Raw genomic sequence first — 11,408 nt, 5'->3', positions numbered from 1 at the left:
TCTCTTTCTTCCCTAGATTTGAGCCTTACCAGGCAGATTGGAAATAGTCTACAGCTAGTGCTTTAACACTTTCCTAAGGCTTTGATGAGACGTGTTTTCTAGAGCAGACCCAAACAGTGCAGAAGTCAGTGGAATGAATCCCAACTTGTGCTACTGCCTCCTATACTAGTTTATTTTAAATGTAAGCATAAATGAAGAGACTCTCCAGACAGATATTTGCATTCACAGCTATATCCATCTGCCACAAGAACAAGTCATGTTTTCACTCTACGCTATTGCATTGGCTCCATCATTTCAAACCCAGCCCTACCATCCATCCTTTCATTCAAGACAGCCTGTTTCTTCAACTGGACAGATTTTCATCACTGTTATGGACTTGAATTTCTTTGGATATTTAGGGTAAATTAATAACCTCTGAGACCAAATCATCATCCATGCCTGTGTTAGTACTGAATATTTTTGTGGTTAGTCCCTCACAGGTCTAAATGATTCATCATCCTGAGACTCCAGTCTCACAAAATGCCACGAAACACAACCCATCCCTAGCTGTCATGTTACATGGAGAATCCTGATGATCCCATCTTTTTGCAGTTTTAGTAGTGAAATGAACAGGAACTCACTGTTTCTCTCCTTTTGTGTAATCAGTCAAAACTAGCATACATGTCCTGGATTGCTTTTAATATTCGGTTCTCTCTAATACATAGAAAGATACGCCAAGAAACATGATAGGAAGAAATAGGAACAAGAAACAAAATTCAATGGGAGTTGAAGAAAAACATAGCACTTAGTGGTTATGCTCACAAAGACTGCAATCAACACAGGGATCCAATGGGATCTATTTGATATTCTCAGTGTTCGTTTATTACTTGTTTCTTGGAGATGTACACTTCTGTCTCAGCTTTGTATTGCAGCAGCACTGACATCACATGCATTCCCTCACTCTTTTTCTTTCTTGCTTTGACCTACTGAGAGGAACACATTTCTGCAGGCTCTGCCAGTGTAAGAGGATATCACTTGTCTCCCAGACTCTAACTTTCCATCAAACTGCAGTTGTAAATCCAAACACTAAATTGATTCATTTTCAGCACTATGTGTTAAGGCAGAACACACAGGGCCAAAACATGATTAACTCATTAGATACCACAGCAATAGTCCTTGCTGCAAAGAGCTTCTAATCCAAATAGATAAGACAGACCACAGATGTAAGGGAAAACAGAGGCAAAGTCAACAAAGATAACTCATCTAAATTCTAGAAAGAGCTTAGATTAACACAATAACATTTGAGGATACATCACCAAAAATCTAAAAAGATCCTACATCTGGGCTTTTCTTTAGCAGGACTGCAGATATTTTCAAGACACTGTAAATAAAAGAAAATAAGAAAATAAAATCACTATATTTCATGTTATATATTTCCTCTAATAAATGGACTAGCAATGTCATAGCATTTATATAAGCACTCTTACCCAAGGATTTTAAACAACTACCATTTAGTGCAACTTCCTCATTCTCCAATGCTATGGATAAATACTGATTTCAATTTACATACTGAAGCCCAGAAAGTCAAGAGACTGGCTTAGCATTCTTCTAGCCAATGCAAGCTGCAGCAAAACTTCAGGAGCAAAGATGTGCAGTTTTGACTATTCACTAGGTGACATTTATTTTGCCTTCTACTGACCTATTTTGCAGTTGGTCAGTGTTGGAATCATCATGCTCAAGACTTAAAGTATGTTGGTTTAGGCTCAAAGGAGTAGGAAAAGTGGATGGAGAGAGAGGAATAGGTAATTGTGTTTCACATGAAAGAGATCTGTGAAGAGATAGCAGAGTCAGTGCAGGTTAATATGACAGCAGTGATTTAACAGTTTGTGCGATGAAATTAGTTGAATCAGTTTGATGAATTAGTAGAATCAGTTGGTTGGAGTATGGTGCTAAAAACACCAAGTTCGCAGGTTTGATCCCTGTATGGGCTAATTGCTTTAAGAGTTGAACTTGATGGTCCTTGTGGGGCCCTTCCAACTCAGAATATTCTGTGATTCTGTGAAAGAAAAAGCCTCCCCTGTAGCACTTCGAGGTAGCTCTGATCAAACACAGCCATACTGTTTATTTTTACCTCGCCAATTGCTGCATTTAGAACATTAGCAAGAAACATTGCAACAATGAAATTAAAGTTATCAAAGTGCTGTTAAATTTCATCCACTCGTACATCAGCTAGAGTCGCAGTAACTTGTGCCATCAGCCTCTGATTATTTTTATACTTTGTTTGACAGACACTTCTGGAAATGTCTTCTTGTTTTACGCCGTCAGCAGAGCTCCCAGGCTAAGTTCCTTACGTATCTCTCAATGTTGCTAAGCTGATTGGCATTTACTTGTACCCCCTCACTGTAAGAATCATGGGGTCTGACTTGGCAAGAATCACCTCCTTTTTTTCTTTTTTTTTTTTTTTTTGTTTTCGAACAGAACAGCTGCCCTCCAAACCTAAGCCCATCTGGTCTTATTTGAAAAACGAAGGGGCAAAAATTAAAATCAGTTTCCACTGATTAGTGGAAAGTTGTACGTAAACAATTGAAAGGTCTTTTCAGACTTATGCCCTGACATTTCCACAAAAAGCTTAATTGCTTGCATGGGCCTAAAGGGTTATGTTCTTTTTTTAAGTTGCATATGCTCTCTGCCAAATACTAGCTTGGACATGCTGTGAGTGATTTTTGGATCACCAGCAGCTCCTGCTATTTTAGTCTCTGTCACAGCTTGAAGTTGTAATTAATTTTGAGGATCCTGACAATCATAATTATGATCGCCCTGGTTTCTGATAAGGCTCACTTCGATTTTTTTTTTTTTCAGGAAGATCTTTGGGTTTAGTGTTATAAAAAAAATGCCATACTAAAGACTATCATACTGCAATAAATTTTCAGTTTAAACACTTACCACAGAGTTGTGGAGGAAACATGTTTATTGCACCATGAAACTTTTAAAGTTTTCATAAATGTTCTCATCATGAAAACAAGATTCTTTGAAGCTCTATTTATAACACCAGGTACAGCAACCTATAATTGTAGTATAATATTTTGAATGCTCAAGATGCATATAAGAGACAATTACAGTTTCTTTTATGCTGTCTTCTTTATGCAAGTGGAACCATCTAGGTTTATGTAAAAAGTAAATACTAAATGGAGCAGAATCTGTAGTGGACAACTTTCTCTGTCCCAGTCAGGTCTGATTAAGTTGCACTTTGCTGTTCTGGAGTTTTTATCAGTCTCTTCTCATCACATTCTTCCATTTCTCTCTAGTTTTGATCAGAAAACCAGGTTTTGGGCCAGAGAAATCCCCAAAATATTTTACTGAACTGGTGTGTTCCAATGAAAAGTTTCCATTTCCTCGAAATTTTGAAAATTTCTCCTTTGTTCCCTGAAACTTAAAAACCATTGTGTTCTTTTGTTGCAGGTGAAAATGCATGATGATTGCAACTTTCCAGCATAGCTTACCTTCCAACTTCACATCACCAGTAATTTGTAATAGGAATAATGGCAGGAGTACTTCTCCTTTCAGATTTTTAGAGACATTGAACTAAAAATTCACTGGAGTTGGGTAGCAAAAGAAGTATAGAGTGAAAAGAAAATGTTTGCTGGACCTTTGGATTCACTTCTGATGGCTCTGGGAAATAATAATGTCCCTCAACTGTTTCATGGCCCTTGAAGACAGAAAAAGCTTACTGCATTTGCCTCACCCCCCAAACTAAGCACATGCGTCATGCTGTAGTCACTGTTTTCTGAGATTTATCCTCCCTCTTTAGCAGCTCCCATTAATAGCAGAAGTAATTACACGGTTACAGAAGGGAGGATGTCCCTTCTGAAAAAATACCGTTATGTGTTACTTGAAATACAACACTCAAGGCCAGCTTGTACCTTACAGGTTTTGGCTGATTTAGGGTACTGCAGAGCCTCAATAAGTAAGGAAGGAGCTCAAGGAGTTTCCTAGGGTATGTATTCCTAGCCAAAGATGACACCCAGCTAAGGAAGTAAAGACACACAGTTCTGTGCAATCCCCCACCCTGGGAATCACACAGCCTGTGTAAGCAGACTGCTTGGCTGGCCCAGTGTCCAGAAAAGGGAGAAAAGCAATGCCTACCTTCTTGTCTGATCCAGGGGCATTCCTTCCATCACTGGGTTCAAGGGAAAGTCTTTTCTACACTTCCCCAGCAGAACAATAGCAATTTTACCTGCATTCATTGCATCCTTTTCCTTGAGAAAGAGCTATCTCCTAAGGATTAACCCTTAGGAGATAAAGTATAGGTCTCCATTCCTATTTGTAACATATTCAGACAGTTCTTCCAGGGATCCTAAGACCTAAGATCATGTACATTTGTGAGGATTTTTTTATATATATAATGTGAATTTCCAGCTCCTCTTTCTTCATCAAGAAGATTCTACTGGTGTAAACTAGGTAGGTACTAAATGCTGGAGAAAAAAACCCTCAAAAACAAAGGGAAAATGAAAAGATCCCATTTCTTGTTAGGGTTTCTAAAGGAACTTTGTGATTTTGTTTGTTTGAATCCAGGTTTTTCAATGCCCAGAACTAGTAATCCTGATTAAATATTTACTAAACCAGAATTCACACATTCAAAACTCTCCACATTTTATTTGGAGTGGGTAGGGAAGCTTGGAACTTACTGTCTTTATTCAGTGAAAAACTCAGATCTAAATGTGTCCAGCTTTCAGATCTAAGCATGAATGTGAGAAAATAACAGGTGGTGTCATAGATCTACTGCAGAGCTATAGCCACACCCATGAAGTACCTGTCTGCTACCGAGATTCTCAACCTCCTTCTCAGTTTTTGCCTAATCCTATTTAAACGTTTTATTTTAGAACTCCTAAATAGCTAAAAATCTGCTGTTGTATATGCCCAGAAACCTTTTTTACAGGACTAAGCAATTTAGTAATTTTCTCATTCTTGAAGATGAGAAGGATTTGCAAATTAGTCGTGGTCTCACTGAGTTCTCAAATGAGATTTACTCTGGAAGCCAGTTTTTTAATACCCTTAAATATTCAAGCCCAGTAAAACTATGGCCACCAAAGAGGTTAGTAATGGTTGCAACATTTATGCAACTTTGTTTTTACACTTTATCTGGCTATTTCAGATGACAAGGCTACTGTCTGTCCCAGAATATGAATTCATTTCTATTAAAACAACTCTGGTCTTTCAAGCGAAGCTGTCACTAGTTGAAAGACTGGAATCCAGAACTACCTTATCTACGTCTGGTGGCCTGGCAACATGCCTGATTTTACAGAAACTTACCTTTCTTTAGGCAAGTAAATTAAAATATCTACTTTTTTTCTCTCCCAGTATAGCCTCTAGACTGGCTGTTGTAACATTTTCCTGAGGATAAAAAGGAAGATACTGAACCCAGAGTCGGGAGTGCTCAAGCCACTGGATGACCAATGATAAAGAAGGAATGAGATGCATGATAATCATTAACTCTAAGCCTGTACTTAATGAAATGCCTCTTTAGATATTCCACTTTATTTCACCTATGATTTTTACACTGTGTACTTAAGGAGCAAGATAGTGAAGTTTCACAGAGATACTTCTGCGTCAAGTTCTACGTACTGGTCCTTTTCTCCTCTACCTCCTCACAGCTGTCCAGGTACACTCCGTGTAAACGTATCAGTGACTCTCACTTCACTCTGTTGTATTCTGATTTCAGCCTCAAACTATTGCACTTCAGAAAGTCTATACACATTCTTAAATATCTGAGAAGCTTCTAGTGCACTAAATATCATCTTTGTCATCTTCCTTGCATATATGTTTTGTGAAGTCTGCAGATTCTGCTGCATGCAGCCTCTGAACATGACTGTGCAAAGCCTTTGGGAACACCACCAGTAACACCAACAGAGGTAAAAAAAGAAGCTCCTACACAAGCACAACTCTGAGGGCAAACATCTTGCTTCTTGGCTCTTTCAAGTATATCGCCAGATCAGGGGATTCCTGAAACATAAGGAGTATCACCAGCTCCTGTTGTGAAGTCTTCAGGAAGGATGACACAATTAATCCTTGGCTATCAAAAAAAGAACAAAGATACTTCTTTCAGATGCATCCCTCCGGGAGGGTGGATTACCAATTCTAATGCCCTGCAGTAAGGCATCTGTGCTCTAGAAAGTACTAACACCTAGGATCAACCATGATCCCTGCTCAGTGTGCTGCCTGCTGTGAATCCCTCCAGGCACTGAGGCAGGCAGGCACTGCCATGGAAAGTATTACAAGGCCAAAGTTTCTTTTTAGGCTTTGGCCCTAGGATTGAGATTAGGCAGAGCACTGCCCCTTTGCAGGCTTAGCCGTCAGAGTACAATTTCCCTCCAGATGTAAACATACAACAGGCGACTTAGGAGGTAACAGCTTAATTGTCCTTTAGCTAGTAACTCTCTGTCCTGATCATTAAAACATTTTATATACTGCACAGAGTATGCACATTGTAGTAGCAATTATAAAGAAATAGATAAAATAAAATGGACTGATAAACTTGATTGTTTGTTTTCCCTTAGTTTTCTTTCCAGGCCTGCTGTAACTGTTTGCAATAACAGAAAGAGTAGCAATAATGCTGGTTAACAGGGTTGTTGTTAAGGTATGGAGTGGATTCTATTCGAAGCTCACTATTGAGTTCCCATGTGTCCTGAGGCAAGGCTCCCTGTGCTTCTGCTCCCCTTTTGTAAAGAGAAAAGAACACTCCATTTTCTACCTACTTTAGGCATGCCTTGTCCTCTGAAATGTATTGTGTTAGGGATTAATCTTCAGACCTGCCATGAAAATCTTCTTTAGAACATTATCTGATTGTTGCAAGTTCTGTTTAGGCTCAGAACTTCACTCAGTAACTCAGAAACTCCCACCAGTACCCCACTGTGGTTGCATCGCATGTCCAAAACCCATGTGGTGCGAATCCAGGTGTAGAGCCTTCCCTCCTCTATAGAAAGATTCTGCTAGGTATATCCTATATCCAGTAATTGGTTATCATTTCTATCTAAATTATCCTCAGGTTACTTGGAAAGCTGTGGAGAAACACTACCTGAATAATTAACATAAAAAGATGCCCTATTTATTTTACTTAAATAAATACAATAAGACTAAATGGTGCTTCCAATAAAACAAAACAAAACCAAACCAAAAACCTCAAAAATATTAAAATTTTTGTTCTCACAGGAACCTAGACAATCACTAAGGCATTGTATTATTATTATTATTATTATTATTATCATCCATATTATCACAAATATGTAAGATTCATAGACTTTAAATCTAAAAGAAAAAATTATGGTAGATGACCCAAAAGACAATTCCACATAGCTGTAATTCATAAGCAAAACAATGCTTTTGACTATACCATCAAGACTTGCTTAGAAAGATACAAGGAATTGGTGCAGGTTTTATTTCCTTTGGGAATTTTTCTAGTGACAAACATCCCTTGCATCTAAAAATATGTGGGTTTAAACTTAAATGCCTTTAAATTTTACACATTTTTTTGTTCCTAATTCTTTTTCCCACTAGATGCAGTAGGTATGCAATACTTCTTTTTACTCCCTGTAAAAGTGTCCCAGCACTGAACATCAACAGAAGGAAGCACACCATGAGTGGTCTCCACAAATGCTAAAGTACAATTGGGTTTTCTGCTGTGTACTTGGAAAGAGATTTGTTTCCAACTAGTTCAGGCTGTGCCAAAGTTCAAGGCTATTGCAGAAAATGCCTTGCATAAAGTCAAGGACAACAAAATAGTTCTAAGATTTGAAAAGAAAGCAATCAGGAGCATCAAGGAGCCACAACTAAATAGGAATTCATACACTGAATTTAGGAATAAGAAAAACTAAATATTAAAAAAGTATTACAAAAGAGCCTGTGAAATCATTATTTAGCTTCATTCTCCATTATTACTGAAGAAATAAACGGTGTTGCCTTTACTAATTAAAATTGGTCAAGTACCCTTGAATATTTGCAAAGAAAATTAGAAACTTATTCCTAACATCAAGCTGACACCAGAAGACATCTAGTTTGTTCTGTGAAGAGGGATCAATTACATGTTTATTTATAGCCTGTGAACTGGGATTACAAAATGTAGGCCCATAACTCGAATGGGCTTCCAACACTTGCTGTTGGAGTATTGCGCAACCATTTCACATAGGTGGTTATGCATGTGGTTGCACTGCTTTTCAGGGTAAGAATGCAACTGTTCTTCTGTGGCTGCCTCAAACAGCAAAAATGTTGAAGCAAGCCTGGCATAATGGAGCACTTCAACTTCTCTCATCCTCTGAGAGCTAAAGTTGAAGGTCTAACTTAGCAGTTATTTTATTTTATAAACATGATATTTATATTCAAATAGCTTTTTAAACTGACTGTTTTTCTTTCATCTCCCTTAGTTTCCTACCACTATGGATTTTTCTTTTGTTGGACTGTATAACAGCTTCTACCTTCTATCATGTAGTCATAGAGTAACATGATAGAATCCCTCCAGCTTCAAGACCCATGTTCCTGGCATTCCCGCATGGCTTTCAGCTATGATTTGCTTCCTATCTGCACTTGGAAAATAGGGTCATGGAGAAAGTTAAAGGCTGTGTCATAGTAGAGACACACTGCCTAGATGAGACCCTGTACTTAAAGAGGTCTTGATAAAGGTTAATTCCAAAACAGTGTCATGGACCCTCCCTTTCATTTGACGTAACAAGGAGTACCTGAAGAAACCACAAGTGAAGTTTATTTTTCATGTCATCTGATGCTATCTTACTTCTGCCTAAGCTTTTATCGTCTCTGGGATCTTGGGACCAGAATCACAGCTCAAACAATTAGCATCAAACAGTGGCCTTACTAAACCCAACACTAGCACTCTAACCCCTAAACTACTAAATCATATCACCCAGCACCAGAGCAGATGCCTCCTAAATATCTCCAGGGATGGTGACTCCACCACCTCCCTGGGCAACCCATTTCAGTGCCTGACCACCCAAACAGTGAAATTTTTTTTTCTAGTATCTAATCTGAATCTCTGAATCTCAGCTTCAGGCCATTTCCTCTTGTCCTCTCACCGCAGACACAGTAGAAGACATTGGATTAGATGACTTTATGGAGTCTCTTCTATTATATTTTTTAAGTTTCTTTTATATTAAAATGAGGTAGTTTAATTCTCATTACAGCATTTGATTTCTCAAACCTGAAATTTCTGTTCTGTAGAGGAAAATTTTATTTGAAAGGTTTTTTTATTGGGACAATTTGTAAAATTTTAGCTCTATATTGAATTAAGAGACCATGAAATGAAATTTTGTTTCTTATTTCAATCCAGTGCTTTTTCATATTTTCCTTTACAAGTATATAGCAAATATATATAATAATAATCTGAGTGCCTATAAAAACATAATATTATCTTCTGATACCCATAAATGCTATCAATAATGCAGAAAATTCAACCTGAAGGTTATATCAAATTCAAACAAGAAAGGTGAATGCAGCCTACTGCTGGATCGAATCTCATTTTGAAATTAAAGTTTGAGATACTGCATTTTAGAGCAATCTATTTTTAAAATAGTTTAGAAAGGATTCAAATTAATAATTTATCTTCATTTTGATATATTTTTAATCTGTTTTAGATATAATAATTAATCCCATTTTATTTCTTTTAAATGTCAAATTGTATTAAGCAACACAGATTGCATGCATCATGGACAAAGCATCAAGAAAGAGATGATTGTACCTCACATATTTTACACCTGGGGGCTGACTGTGGGATATTTAGTGCCCCCAGGTATAATCCCCTATCTAAGATAGTTGATATTTAAGATAGGCTGATATCTTAGGTAAGTTGCCATAGAATCACAGAATAATTAAAGTTGGAAAAGACCTCTGAGATCTTCTAGATCAACCACTAACTCAGCACTGCCAAGCCTACCACTAAACCATGTCCCTAAGTACCACATATTTTAAATACTTCCAGAGAGGGAGACTCAACCACTTCCCTGGGCAGCCTGTTCCAACGCTTGAAAATCCTTTTGGCATAGAAATTTTTCCTAATAACCAACCTGAACCTCTCCTAACACAACTTGCGGATGTTTCTTCTCCTTTCGCTTGCTACTTGGGAGAAGAGATTTTGACTGTACAAGTAATTATGTACCTAGCTGGAGATCAGTAGCTATCCCACAAAGTAGGGGTAGAGTCCTAAGCATTGTTCAGCCATTGCCCAGCACTACTCAGCATGGGTTTGACCTATGGTAACTCATGCTTGGATTGTGTCAGGGCATGTTTGGGGAGAGGTGGGTATGTCTGGTGAGAAAATCACAGTATCCCTAGGACAGCTGCTTTCCCAGCAGCTTCATGAAAACCTGTATTTTCAAACCCATTTATTCATACTGAAAGTTCAGCAGACGCAGATTAACCTGGGGAAGGAACATCAGAGGGATTTTACTCTTCTACTCCTGTTAGCGTCAGCTGCCTCTGCTTTGTGATGCATGTGCTGTAATATGCCTATACAGCCCTCTAGTCAGACTAGACCATTAGGGCTGCTGTTCATTATTTTCCTAAATATTTCTGCTCCTATAAAAGTTGAAGAAGTTTCCTGACAAGCTCTGGTTTTGGTAGTTGGAAAAAAGTATTCAGAACTGATTGCAGTACTTAATTTTTAAAGACAGAGGGAAAGAAAGAGCACATAGATATTTCTTCTTAACTAAGAAGTGGGTAGAATGTGTGATGGGTTCCAGCCAGGTCCTTAATAAAACGGATGATGTCTGTGTTCCCCAGAGGGCTCATGACGCCACTTTGGAGTTTGCACTCAGCAAGAAGCAGCTCATATTGCACACCGCATGACACTGGAATAAGACTAACAAACATCAGGAAGTCCTCAAGGGCTGCAAATTTGGCAGTGCTGTCTGAATTGGCCCATCACAGTGTTCATGAATGTTGGGAACATACTTAGGCCCAAGTTTCAAGGAGATAGTAGAACCCCAGTTTTTATTTCAAGGCATCTCACTGTTTAAAAGAATATGCCAATTGAAATAATACAGGTTGCCTGTGAAGCTCGAGGTGCACCAGCTAAGGCATAGGGAGCTGAAACTTTTACAATGCCTATCTGGTTTAAATAAGACCATTAACATTCCTCACTAGCATTCATATACATGCATTCATATTAAAAATCTAATAAAAATATTCAAACCACATCTGGGAACTAGTATTTTAGGTCTGCTCACTTATTGTAAATTTTCATAGCTAAGCCACTGACTTCTTCATAAGAGTTCCTAATGGAAATGTTGATAGGCCATTAGCTAAGTACAGTGGTGAGAATAGCACTAACCATGAGTCATTTTAACAAATAATAAAACACTAGTAAATAGATGAGGCTTTAAGCCTATTCATTAGACTCACTTTCTGATGACTTAAAACAGACTGCTTAT

Source organism: Chiroxiphia lanceolata, chromosome 3 (assembly GCF_009829145.1).
Source record: "Chiroxiphia lanceolata isolate bChiLan1 chromosome 3, bChiLan1.pri, whole genome shotgun sequence".
In the NCBI taxonomy this organism is placed as follows: Eukaryota; Metazoa; Chordata; class Aves; order Passeriformes; family Pipridae; genus Chiroxiphia; species Chiroxiphia lanceolata.
The sequence above is the reverse complement of the archived record's forward strand: the minus strand, read 5'-3'. Positions refer to the sequence as shown.